Source organism: Thunnus albacares, chromosome 11 (genome assembly GCF_914725855.1).
Source record: "Thunnus albacares chromosome 11, fThuAlb1.1, whole genome shotgun sequence".
NCBI classification, from domain to species: domain Eukaryota; kingdom Metazoa; phylum Chordata; class Actinopteri; order Scombriformes; family Scombridae; genus Thunnus; species Thunnus albacares.
Window position 1 is genome coordinate 33,141,319 of NC_058116.1, and position 12,453 is coordinate 33,153,771.

Sequence of the window (12,453 nt, forward strand, 5' to 3'; positions counted from 1 at the left end):
ATGTGAAAACTTTTTGAGCCCCTTATCATTTGGTTTACATGGTTAGTTAATTTTTGTCACTCTTACTTAAAAAACAGGGACTAGTATGAAAAAGTGAGTTTTACATATTTTGTAAATATGCAAAACAATGATTAGCAGAAATGGTTGTGGCCTATATATCACATGATCCATCTAAATCTGATTGCAGATCTGAATATACACAAAATACCTATCACATGGATATAAAGCACTTTAATGAGCTGTGTAAAATTAGCAAATTACAAAATGTGCTGGCCTTGTGGTCCTCTGTTAAATACAGGACAAATCCAAGGGAGGATGTTTCATAGTGGGGTTTCTACAGAAAAAAGGTCTAGTTTGGATCAACACTAAAAAAAAAAAAAATCAGACTGAATTAATTAATCATGTCAAGTTTCATAAAACACACTAATCCTGCTGCATTAAAGGCACCAATACTTGGCATGTTCTTTACAAATAACGCAAAGATTTGTGGATGGTGCTGAGAATTCAAATGAGACCCACAGCATTTCACCCTTCAGTGAATCCCACACTGAGCTCTTTTCTCTTTGCTTTATTGTATGAAGTCTCTGCAATAGAACTGCTGCTGGGTGCTTCATCTATGTTTTCCAGAGGTGTGGCTGATGTGGCAGGGACAGGTGAGTCAATCCGACTTATGCTGGGATGGGAAGAGCTGTTTCTCAAAGATAAACATCACCACCAATTGTCTTCCATATATATGACTTTTATCTTGTTGGTCTTGAAGCGCACACTGTTCCTTTGTTCATGACACAAAAATAAGAGTGAAAAGCACAGAAAAATAGAGGAATAAACAGCTTTACAGATAGACTGAAAGACACACAGGCCTAAACTGAGACATTTTTCCTTGCAGAATATTGAGACAATCAAATGAAGGATTCTGTAAAATAATAGTTAAATGTATAATGTCAGCTACTAAAACAAACCGCAGACTGTTCATCCAACTTGTAGTTATGCTCTCCAACAAACAGACTGCAGTTACAGCAAATATGTAAATATATGTGAGATAACTGTTGTATATTTGGTCCGCTGTTTTCAGTATTAAATGTCTAACCTAAATATTATTATATTCCTCAGAGGATTGAGATAATGATATAGGCAAGTGAATAACATTATGCATATTTTATACTCAACTTAATGTTACAGAAGACTGAGCTAACATGCAAGCAAAATAACTCGTCAATCAGCTCTAAACAGGCAAAGATAATGCTGGATAAAAGTAAAGAAATACATCATATGGGTATCATAGTTTTCCATACCTAAAGGATGTTATGTTTACACATAACTGTAAATATATCTCTTAAGTCCTCTTACCTGATGAGTTGTGCAGTAGAGCGTGAGAAAAAAAACGCTTCCATCGCCGGGCTTCTGGAACTGGTTGTGAATCTGGTGGCGGGATTCTAGGTTACTTACTGTTTATCAAGGATAATAATAGATGATGTGCATCTTCTGGTCTACAGGTAGGTACAGTTTGTCTGAAGCATTATAATGGTAGTGACAACAACTGATAATGGCCATTTAATGGGCTGATAACATTTAGAAATGGGTGGACGTGTTCACGCCTCTGAAAGCTGTGCACAGTTTTGCTCCTTTTCTGCTCCATACTAGCATGTTCACATTTCACAACCTAAACTAAACTACAAACATCAGGATACAAACTTTTACCAACATGCCAGGCATTAAAGAAATGGTTTGATCGTTCTGGACACAACTACTCTCGTACCAACACAAAGTGTTTACATGTACAGTGTTACAGTGTTTACACCCTACTTCCCTGCCGACGCCAGTGTAAACTCAGTCTTTATGCAATTTTGCAAGTCTGTTTTTGTGCGTCTTTGCCAGTTTAGTGATTTTCGGGCACCAAACAGACACACTTGCGCTGACGTGGGAGGAGAGACGCAGCTGAGGCTGTGCTTATGCAGATTAAGCAAAATTGCATATATGGTAAAACCTGCTCAGACCACCTCTTATCGCACACACAGACTCAGGGCAACTTGTGTGGCTTCAGTTGGCACACAGACCTCTCCAAAATCACAAAACATCTTTCATTTATGTTAAGTTTTGCCCTTTTCAGTTTGCTTTTGTCATCTACTGCAGATTGACATGGGAATCAAAACACATTTTTGAAGGGAGATTCTTAACCAATAATATCATCCACAAGCGTAATCAGGTGACCTGGAGTTCAGAAATACGTTCTGTCGGACTCCATCTACCATCTGACTGACAACTTCGGATTCAGCTGTAAAAACAGGGTCTTGTAACTTCAGTATCACACACAGTGTGGGAATTTAGAGCACTGAGTTTCACAGATTTTTGCTTTGAATCTGTAGGCTGGTCTACACAAAAGCACAAAGTGTCTTAAATCTGGATGACATGACATGGCTCCTCAAAAGTGAAGTCAAAACATCTTGATCGCCCCCTGGTGGCTGGTTGCAGTAAAGGTCATAAGTCCCGCCTCCTCCATGTTAGCGGGCGGGACATGAGCCAAACTAAAAAAATCTAAGTAAACGTCCAATAAGTTTTTCCCAAAGATGGTTTCTGTCATTTTAGGTCGTTTTTATCCCGCTGATGTTTGTCCAAGTGCTCATTTTTCTGATAAGTTTGCTTTAACTTAGTTATTTGATGATATAAAAAGGGGGTGTGACATCATGATTGACAGCTGTGACAGCCACTCTCAAACCTCTGTCAGGCAGTGGGTTAGTGGGTTAGTCCTGCAGGCCGTCATCCCGCCATCCAACGGGGACTGTCAGCCTGCTGGGGGGTACACTCAATCTCTAAACGCTTCGCTCAACTAGAGACTGAGGACAATCTTCCAGCTTTCGCTGTTTCGTTGTTGGAAACAATTAGAGAGTTTTAAAAAACACTTGCATTGCAGAACCAATCCAAAGTCTGTAGGGCGGCCCTTCATATTGGGGCAGTGACATAAAGTTCACTATGAAGGAGAAGGGGAGGAGAGCATCATTTCTGGTGAGGCGTGTCCTTGACAAAATGTACGGGGTGTAGGTTTGGTAGCTGCTGTTCAAGCAACTACTGAGCATTTAGAAATCCCCAGACGATCAGCCAACTGAAGATCTCTGCATCCCAATTTCTGGTATTGCAAGACTAGCTGGGGGAAGGTCTATTCTCAACAGATCCCTTTATGATGTTATCAAGGGGTCTGGAATTGGCTCCACATAAAGGGAGCCAAATTTAATCATTTACTGAAAGATGGAGCAGGAGAAAAAGAGAGAGGATGGATTATTCCTCATAGTTTGGGGTCTCTAGACCCACCGGGGACTAATGTTTATGTTGACAGGACAGTAAAAAGTGCATTTTGCACAATATGTGACCTTTAATATTAAACTGGCACTGACAGCGACGCCTCTTTCTAAAACTGGTCTGTAAATAGCAGAAGAAGAAAGTTGCCCCATGCAGTCGCTCTCTGCAGATGTTTGTACATGAACTGACAGAAGTGACAAACTGCTTTTTTCAGGAAATGGTAAGGTTGCAGCAGTGTAGTGTGAGACGGCTGGTCTGAAGAAACCACGTGATGAATCATACTTCCTCTAACAGTGAGGCCTCGACTCTCTGCGTCTCTTCTTTTGTGATCAGTGACACACAGAGATGGCGGGTCTGAGGTAAGTTAAATATTAAATCATCCATCAGGGTTTTCTGCCGCCCTGATTCATGACTTTACGCTTCGGTTGTGTTTTTCTTGGTGATGGGTTTGTGCTGGTGTCGGTCTGCAGGTTTCTACACATCATTACCGGCTGTAACACTTGTTGGGTTGTTATTTATTGCTGTGAAGGCCTCCGATGACTGATGTGCGATGGAGGAAATACAAAACGTTTGAACTTGTCTTGATAGACGCTGCTAAATTTAGCTGATTATTTCACTCCAACAGTGACTTTTGCATTCTGTTGTTCACATAATGTTACTTTATTTTTTATTTTTGTTTATTTTTTTAAATTTTTGACTCTATTCTTTGTGATTTTGCACGGACGAACAGACTAGTTTCCCCTCTGAGGATTAATAGTTATCTCTCTATCGATGCACAAGTGAAATTCCAGCTTCCGTTGTCTAGAGCGCTTCAGTTTGTCTCCTCTTACTGCAGCTTTCATCACTAAACTCATTATCATCTCGTATTATGACGCTGCGCTGCTGCGTTATGTGGTTTTATCTGACAGTCGGTTACTAAAAAAGGTTCAAACCCACAAAACTGAAGCACTTTGATGTCACAGTGACGCCGACGTCATTCTTGTTTCAACCTCTTAAACTCCAGATTTTCCTCCTTTTTAAATGTAGAAAACCTTTTTTTAATTATTTTCCTCGCTGACAATATTTAGTGTATATTCTGTGATAAAGAAGGCAGGTTCAGTTATCATCAAACACTCATCAGGTACAGAGAAACCTTCCTGCTGTTCTGTGATACCACCTGCCCGGTCTTTATTAATGAAGATGCATCATGTAAGCGTAATATTAACTATAACAAGTCTAGATTTTAATATAGTTTTTGTGTGGAGGTAATATTTCTGTAACACTTCAACACAACTCAAGTCTGAATTCAATGAACAATTATAAACAAACAAACAAACAAACTAGAGTAGCAGGATTTCACTTCTTTTTCTCCGTCTTTACTCCAAACGGAAACTTGAATCAGATCTGAAATATGAGAGCCGTCAACATGAACGACCTCAGAAACAAACATCACAGAACAGACGCAGGTTTATGGACATGTGACGAGCCGACGTCATCTCGTCAGGAAAGTAAAAAGAAAACAAAAAAACATTTTTAACATCCGACATGAGAACAGGATATAAATACCAGAAAACTACTAAAAGCAGAATATGAACCTTTAAGGTCTCGTCATCCTCTGATTGGTCACTGTTAGAGGTTATAAACCAACAACCTTTCCCACTAACGATAATAATTCTTGCAGTATTGTAAATCACATCTTAACAGGACCATGTGATATTATGTCATCAAAACAACACGACAATATAAAACAGCAGAGTTAACAAAAGCAGTTTAATCATCAAGATAATTACACTGAAAACAGAGAACAAGCTCATGACCATAGGCACCTGAGCAATGGAGCAAGTGGAGTAAATGCATCCCAATTATCAATTTAGGGGGAGCAAAGTTATGGTTTTCCTACCCCACTTTTTATCTTTTTTAAAATAAACTTATCATCATACATTCCCTGCACCGAGATTATATTAAAGTAGTTTATATCATTTTCACTATTTTCAGCAACTGACAAAAAACAAGTAATAAAAAAAATCACATATTTTTGGACCCTTTGAGTTGGTTTAGTCCAACCTGTCGCTGATTGATTGAGCAGACAGACAGAGAGGTGAGCTTTTCTCACAGCGTTTAAGTGTCTGAATTAACAGTCAAATGTTCAGCAGAGGAAACTGACTTATTTAAACTTCTACAGACTACTCTACTATGCTTTGGTTTTAGTTTTAGTCAGACTTTGGGTGGAATTATTTTTAACGAGGATGCATCGCTCCGTGTACTAACCTCTCCTTTCATCCAGCTGCTCTGTGCTGTGCTTTCATTATCATGATTATTCTCTCATTTTCTCATACAGGCTAAATGAGAGGTATAAGTTTTCTCTAAGGGTTTACAGTAAGGTCTAGTCCTCAAACTAAATGGCCCTTTTAAGTCTTTTAAGCAAAAATCACCTTCTGAGTTGTGCATTAAAATAGTTCTTGACTTGAGATAATGTTGGTTAAAATAATCTGCTTTTGAAGTTCTCATTATTCATTCCTATATAACATTACAACTACATCTGCTAGTGATGCTAATAGCTCCCACTAGAACCTGTGCGTAAAATAAACTGGTGGGATTGGAATTAGATAGTTGTTGTGAGTCCATATCATTTGTGCTTTGTTGCAATTGTTAGACTTTGAAGATGCCTTGTGAGTATTGAGAACAGCAACCCCCAGGTTTAACATTGTTTAACCAGGTTTAATTATCATACTATGATGTTTTGTGAGACTATTTCATTTATATAAATTATTTGTCCTTGTTTAACCTAAAAGATTGCCTAGTAGCCTGCAACCTACTAACATTTTAGGCTACATAATGTTTTTATAACTATAATTTCAAATATGAAATAGCCATTCTTCTCATAATCATTTCCTGTCCCGATCCACCAAATTATAAAGTCTTGATGTATTCTTGGTTTTTATAGCAGCCTCAATCTAACTAATCTAGACTAGTGTAGGTGGCTGTATCTTGATTTAGTGAGCGATTTGGTGGTGTAGAAATGCAGGAAGTTTGTTTAAAAAACTTTAATTTTAAAATGAAAGTTTTCCTCTAGGGGAGGACCCCCAGACCTTCCTGCCAAATATGTATCTTTCCAAGTTTGCTCCCCCATTTTAACACATAATCAGATGGCCATGTCTCCCACCACAGTTCAGAGCCACTGCTCTGGGAACATAACAGGACAAAAACAGCTGATCCTTGTGTTGTGTTTATCACCACAGATGAGAAATAAATGTGTTGTTACAGCATTGTTAAAGACTTCTTAATGTTACCAGTATGTTACAGTAAGTAAGTTAATCTAGATCCAAAGGTCTCTGACCACAGTTCAGAGCCACTGCTCGGGAAAATAACAGGACAAAAGCTGCTCTAAAATGAGAAATAATGAATAGAAAGCATAAACTATTGAAACATTTAGATCAACTCTGCTGCTCAAGATCTGAACCTGCTCAGTGTGAAACTTAAAAATGTGAGATTTAAAAATGCAAGCAGGTCATGAGTTTCTGAAGTCAGAGGCCACATTTTCAATCAGCCTTTATACTGGGCTTATGTGTGATGAGTAATAAACAAGAAACTGTATTTTGGTGTGGTTACCTTCTGAATACAAATCATTACACCAAGCAATAAAATAAAACATTGCAGGTTTTGGTTAATGTTGCAGTAAAATGTGATCCCTGACAAACACACTGAGCCTCTAAAATCATAAAGATTTCCTGCTTCTTTGCTGAATTTTCTTTTTACTTGTCAGCAGCAGATGTGATGTCACGTGGGAAAATGTCCCAAGCGTCCATCCCAGGACGGTGATTCTTCCAGTCCGGCTGAAGAGGAGGATTGTTTAAAGCCATCAAACAACCCAACCAGTAGCACTCAGAGGCCAGATGTGTGAAATCCACATGCTGGGGGACTTGATTTTCATATTCAGAGAAATAAGTCTGTATGGGAGAAAGTGTAACTTTAAATGTTGAGTCCTGCAAGTTAAAGATCAGACATCTCATTGTTCCATTTTATCTACAGATGTACTTGTGTACTGTCTTGTTTCAGAAGATGTAACATCTATCAAACATACCTTCAGAACATCTTTCTTGCTGTAGAACAGAACCATTTGAAGGTTCTGAATTGCTAATTGTCTGTACTCTTTAACCTGGAACAAAAGAAAAATGCTGCTTACACAAGAACAGTAGCACAAGCTTAATGATCCAGTTTTAGACAAAAGTCTTCCAGTCCAATACCTGCTGAGGTGTCCATCCACTGCTGGGCTCAATCAGTCCAAACACTTCATCTATCTGCTTCTTCTTTTGCTCCATTTGGTTTGATACATCTTCAAACACTTTCTATAATTATCAGTTTAAATTTTAGCCACGTAAATACACAGAACAACCAAAGGAACTTGAATTCCAAGTTTGTGAAATTGAACAGGAACTGAGTAAGTAGACTACAGAGTGATGTCACTTCAACAGACTGCACTGTACCTGAATCAGAGCTTTGGTAGACCCTGACCTGTCATCATTTGATTTCAGATGATCTTTGATCTTAGGCCACTGCTGCACTCTCAGCTTGTTATACATCTCTGTCAGTCTGGTTTTACTAACTGGGTTGTTCATGCTCTCTGTGTCTCCTGCCTTTATTGAAACAGCCACATCTCCTGCCACTCTGTACAAAGATTAAATGTGATTTTCAATCTTTCTAAGTCAACATGTGAAGCAAATTAGAATAAGTAGATTCAGCTCTTTGCATGTACAGTACCTGTTTTTGGATGACTTTAGTTCTTCCTCTTTTTGTTTCAGAGCAGTTCTGTGGGGTAAAAATGCAACATGTGAAAAAGCCTCATGCTATTATTCAACAAATAATGAAGCATCAACTGAATTAATGTTTGCATCAATGATGTAACACCCTGAATCACCAGGATCAATAAAAACTACAGTGAATTTAAAGGACCAGTGTGTAGAATTTAGTGGCATCTAGCAGTGAGGTTGCAGATTGAAACCAATGAATACCCCTCCCCTCCCCTTCCAAGCATGTAGGAGAACCTACGGTGGCCATGAAACTCACAGAAAACACAAAGGCCCTCTCTAGAGTCAGGGTTTGGTTTGTTTGTTCTGAGCTACTGTTGAAACATGGCGGTGCAAGATGGCAGGCTCTGTGGAAGAGGACCCGCCCCCTATGTAGATATAAAGGCTCATTCTAAGGTAATGTAAACACAATGATTCTTATTTCAGGTGATTATACACTAATTAAAACATACTTATGAATATTTTATTCCATTTCTGCCAATAGATCCACCTAAATTCTACATACTGGTCATTTAAAGCCTGTTTCCTGTGTCATTAAAAGTAAATTCAGAAAAATACTTACGTTGCCTCATTAAGTTTCTTTTTATAAGAAGTTTCCATCTCAGTCATACTGTGTTAAAAACATCATAAATGGGTAGTTTGGTTAAAACACTTCAGAACAAAGATTAATGAGTAAAAACATTGATTCTGTGAACATTCATGACTGATTGGATGGCTGATTATCAAACTGTCTGTTAGGTCCATTAATCCAATATTTTTAGAAACAAACCTTTTTTTGTGTTCAAGTTCCTGTTGTTCACACCGCTGGCACCTGGATTTGTATAAATAATAATAATAAAAACAATAGAAATGTTAGATTGACAGATAATCTACTAACTTTAAATAATGTATGAAAAATGTGTTGTTTACTGTGTTTCTTAGCGCCTGTGTCGACCGTGTTAAGTTAACGAGTTAGCAGGTATTACCAGGCCTATACCCATTGTAGTAGTGGTACCCCGGGGGCCTAGCCTACACAATGAGCCCCTTTGAGGGAGTCCCCATAACTCATGTTAAAGGTTTGGGACTTGTTTTTTAAGAAATATGGTGTATAATATGCAAACATAATTTGTATTGAAATACTGAAGACAGAATAACCTCAAATAAAAGGTTAAGAACATGGTTTGGTATCTCTGGGACTGCCCTCTAGTGGTTCCCTTCATACTTTTCTGACAGAAGATTTGTTGTGTCTGCTGATGTTTTACCTCCTCTCAAGCATCGTCTACGTATGGGGTGCCACAGGGCTCCATTCTAGGACCAGTTTAATTCCTCTACATTTACTCCCTTTGGGCCACATTATCAAACAGCATGATATTTCATTTCATTGCTATGCTGATGATACTCAACTGTATTTATCCTGCAAACCATCTGAATCAGCTTAGTTATCGTCCCTACATTATTGCCTAGCTGCGGTTAAGGATCGGATGGTAGAAAATTTACTGCAGCTTAATTCCTCCAAAACAGAAATCCTCATTATGAACCCTGAGCACACTGATGGCCAAGTTCTGCCTGCTCTTGGCTCTCTAGCTCAGCATGCTGTACCCACTGTTAAAAACCTTGGAGTTATTTTGGATCAGAAGCTCACTCTGGAGTCTCATGTTAAGAGGCTAGCTCAGTCATGCTTCTTCCACTTGAGAAATATCTCTAGAATTAGATCTTTTATGTCTTTTAATGATCTTCAAAGAGTTATTCATGCTTTGATCACTTCTCGTCTGGATTATTGTAATGCTGTGTTTACATGCCTTGGCCAAAACATGACTGCACGGCTTCAGGGTGTCCAAAATGCAGCCGCCAGACTTTTAAGAAATCATGAAAGCATGATCATATCTCCCCTAAGTTAGCTTCCCTTCACAGCTGAATCTTGTTTTATTTATCGCCACAGAGGAGAAATAAATCTGTTGTTACGACGGTGTCTCTCCAAAGACATCGTTAAAGACATCTTAATGTTACTGGTGTGTTACAGTAAGAACGTGAGAGACAAAATGCTCATTTGTGAAGGAGAGATGTTCAATGTTCAATTTATGGAAATGTTCAACTCATGAGCTAAGTCTTTCATCTACAGGGCCTCACTCTGTCCTCCAACGTCTCGTACAAGAGATGTTTTAGCTTCACAGCGCCAGGCTGGGAGATAAGTTGGTAGCCTTGGATGGGTAACAACAGCTGCCTACATTATTTTCCAATTAGTTCATTCTGACACCAAGTGTTCTTGTTTCTCCCGTCCCTGGTGGTGTGACCTGAGCAACTCTATAAGAAGTTAATGTTTTCCTGTTTGTGCTAAGGTTTTGGTAAGAAAGTATCCATGTGTACACTGTGCCAAATGCTTCTCTGAGCTCAGATATTTGTTTTGAACAGACTTCATATGTTCAAGTAAGCATAAGCTGGAGCCTGTGGAGTCTCTTCAACAATTATTCAACAAATACAAGATTTTCCCTATTAGATTTGGCGTTGTCGGCAGGATGCCAAAAGAGACAGACACTGGGTAAGTAAAAGAATTGTTTTCCCTTTCTTTGTCTTAGCCTGTGTGTTTCTTGACAGTATAGTAAAAAACCATATTGGTAAGCTGTATTTAAAAGAATAATTGGCTTAACATGTGAATGGCAGGGACTGTTTAGTGAGCTGTTTTTGATATAAATATAAACAAAGTGCTGAGAAATAGGCTCACCCTTGCTTTGAGTGCAGTAAAGATGTCACACTCAGAGAAAAAGGAGGGAGAGGGGTACACACTTTGAGTGTGGAAATCCCACAGCCATCACAGCTGCCTGTCCTCAGTCTAAACCTAAACCCACAAGGGTTACCAGTTGCACTGAATGTATGAATCGTATGTTGTATTGTGTGAATTGATGCTGCTTTATTTAATTCACAGGAACTACCTCTCACGATTCTACCACACTCAATAATGTTTATTGCTCTCACCCTTCTCTTCTGATCTGTAAGTATAAACCTTTTTCCTTCTACCCCTTCGCTTATGATCCTCAGTCGTTGCTGCAGTTCTGTAAGTAATAAGATGGGTTGCTAAAATGGGGTCTAACAACATTAAAGCACAGGGTCTTGAAGAAACAGGTCCACAAATTCCTAAACACCTGCAAGCTAAAACATCTCTTGTAAGAGACTTTGAAGGCCAGAGTCAGACCCAGCTTTAATACTGGGCTTATGTGTGATGAGTAATAAACAAGAAACTGTATTTTGGTGTGGTTACCTTCTGAATACAAATCATTACACCAAGCAATAAAATAAAACATTGCAGGTTTTGGTTAATGTTGCAGTAAAATGTGATCCCTGACAAACACACTGAGCCTCTAAAATCATAAAGATTTCCTGCTTCTTTGCTGAATTTTCTTTTTACTTGTCAGCAGCAGATGTGATGTCACGTGGGAAAATGTCCCAAGCGTCCATCCCAGGACGGTGATTCTTCCAGTCCGGCTGAAGAGGAGGATTGTTTAAAGCCATCAAACAACCCAACCAGTAGCACTCAGAGGCCAGATGTGTGAAATCCACATGCTGGGGGACTTGATTTTCATATTCAGAGAAATAAGTCTGTATGGGAGAAAGTGTAACTTTAAATGTTGAGTCCTGCAAGTTAAAGATCAGACATCTCATTGTTCCATTTTATCTACAGATGTACTTGTGTACTGTCTTGTTTCAGAAGATGTAACATCTATCAAACATACCTTCAGAACATCTTCTTTCTTGCTGTGGAACAGAGCCATTTGAAGGTTCTGAATTGCTAATTGTCTGTACTCTTTAACCTGGAACAAAAGAAAAATGCTGCTTACACAAGAACAGTAGCACAAGCTTAATGATCCAGTTTTAGACAAAAGTCTTCCAGTCCAATACCTTCTGAGGTGTCCATCCACTGCTGGGCTCAATCAGTCCAAACACTTCATCTATCTGCTTCTTCTTTTGCTCCATTTGGTTTGATGCATCTTCAAACACTTTCTATAATTATCAGTTTAAATTTTAGCCACGTAAATACACAGAACAACCAAAGAAACTTGAATTCCAAGTTTGTGAAATTGAACAGGAACTAAGTAAGTAGATTACAGAGTGATGTCACTTCAACAAACTGCACTGTACCTGAATCAGAGCTTTGGTAGACCCTGACCTGTCATCACTTGATTTCAGATGATCTTTGATCTTAGGCCACTGCTGCACTCTCAGCTTGTTATACATCTCTGTCAGTCTGGTTTTACTAACTGGGTTGTTCATGCTCTCCGTGTCTCCTGCCTTTATTGAAACAGCCACATCTCCTGCCACTCTGTACAAAGATTAAATGTGATTTTCAATCTTTCTAAGTCAACATGTGAAGCTAATTAGAATAAGTAGATTCATCTCTTTGCATTTA

At 38.8% G+C, this 12,453-nt stretch overlaps 1 long non-coding RNA gene across 1 annotated transcript; it reads right to left on the reverse strand.

Annotated features, from left to right (window-relative positions):
• Nucleotides 1-8,650: 8,650 nt before the first annotated feature.
• Nucleotides 8,651-11,625, reverse strand: LOC122991934. Its single transcript, XR_006405943.1, has 3 exons — nucleotides 11,455-11,625; nucleotides 8,845-8,886; nucleotides 8,651-8,685 (listed from the first exon to the last, which is right to left on the reverse strand). It is a non-coding gene; the product is annotated as an uncharacterized LOC122991934 (long non-coding RNA).
• Between the last annotated feature and the right edge of the window lie 828 nt (nucleotides 11,626-12,453).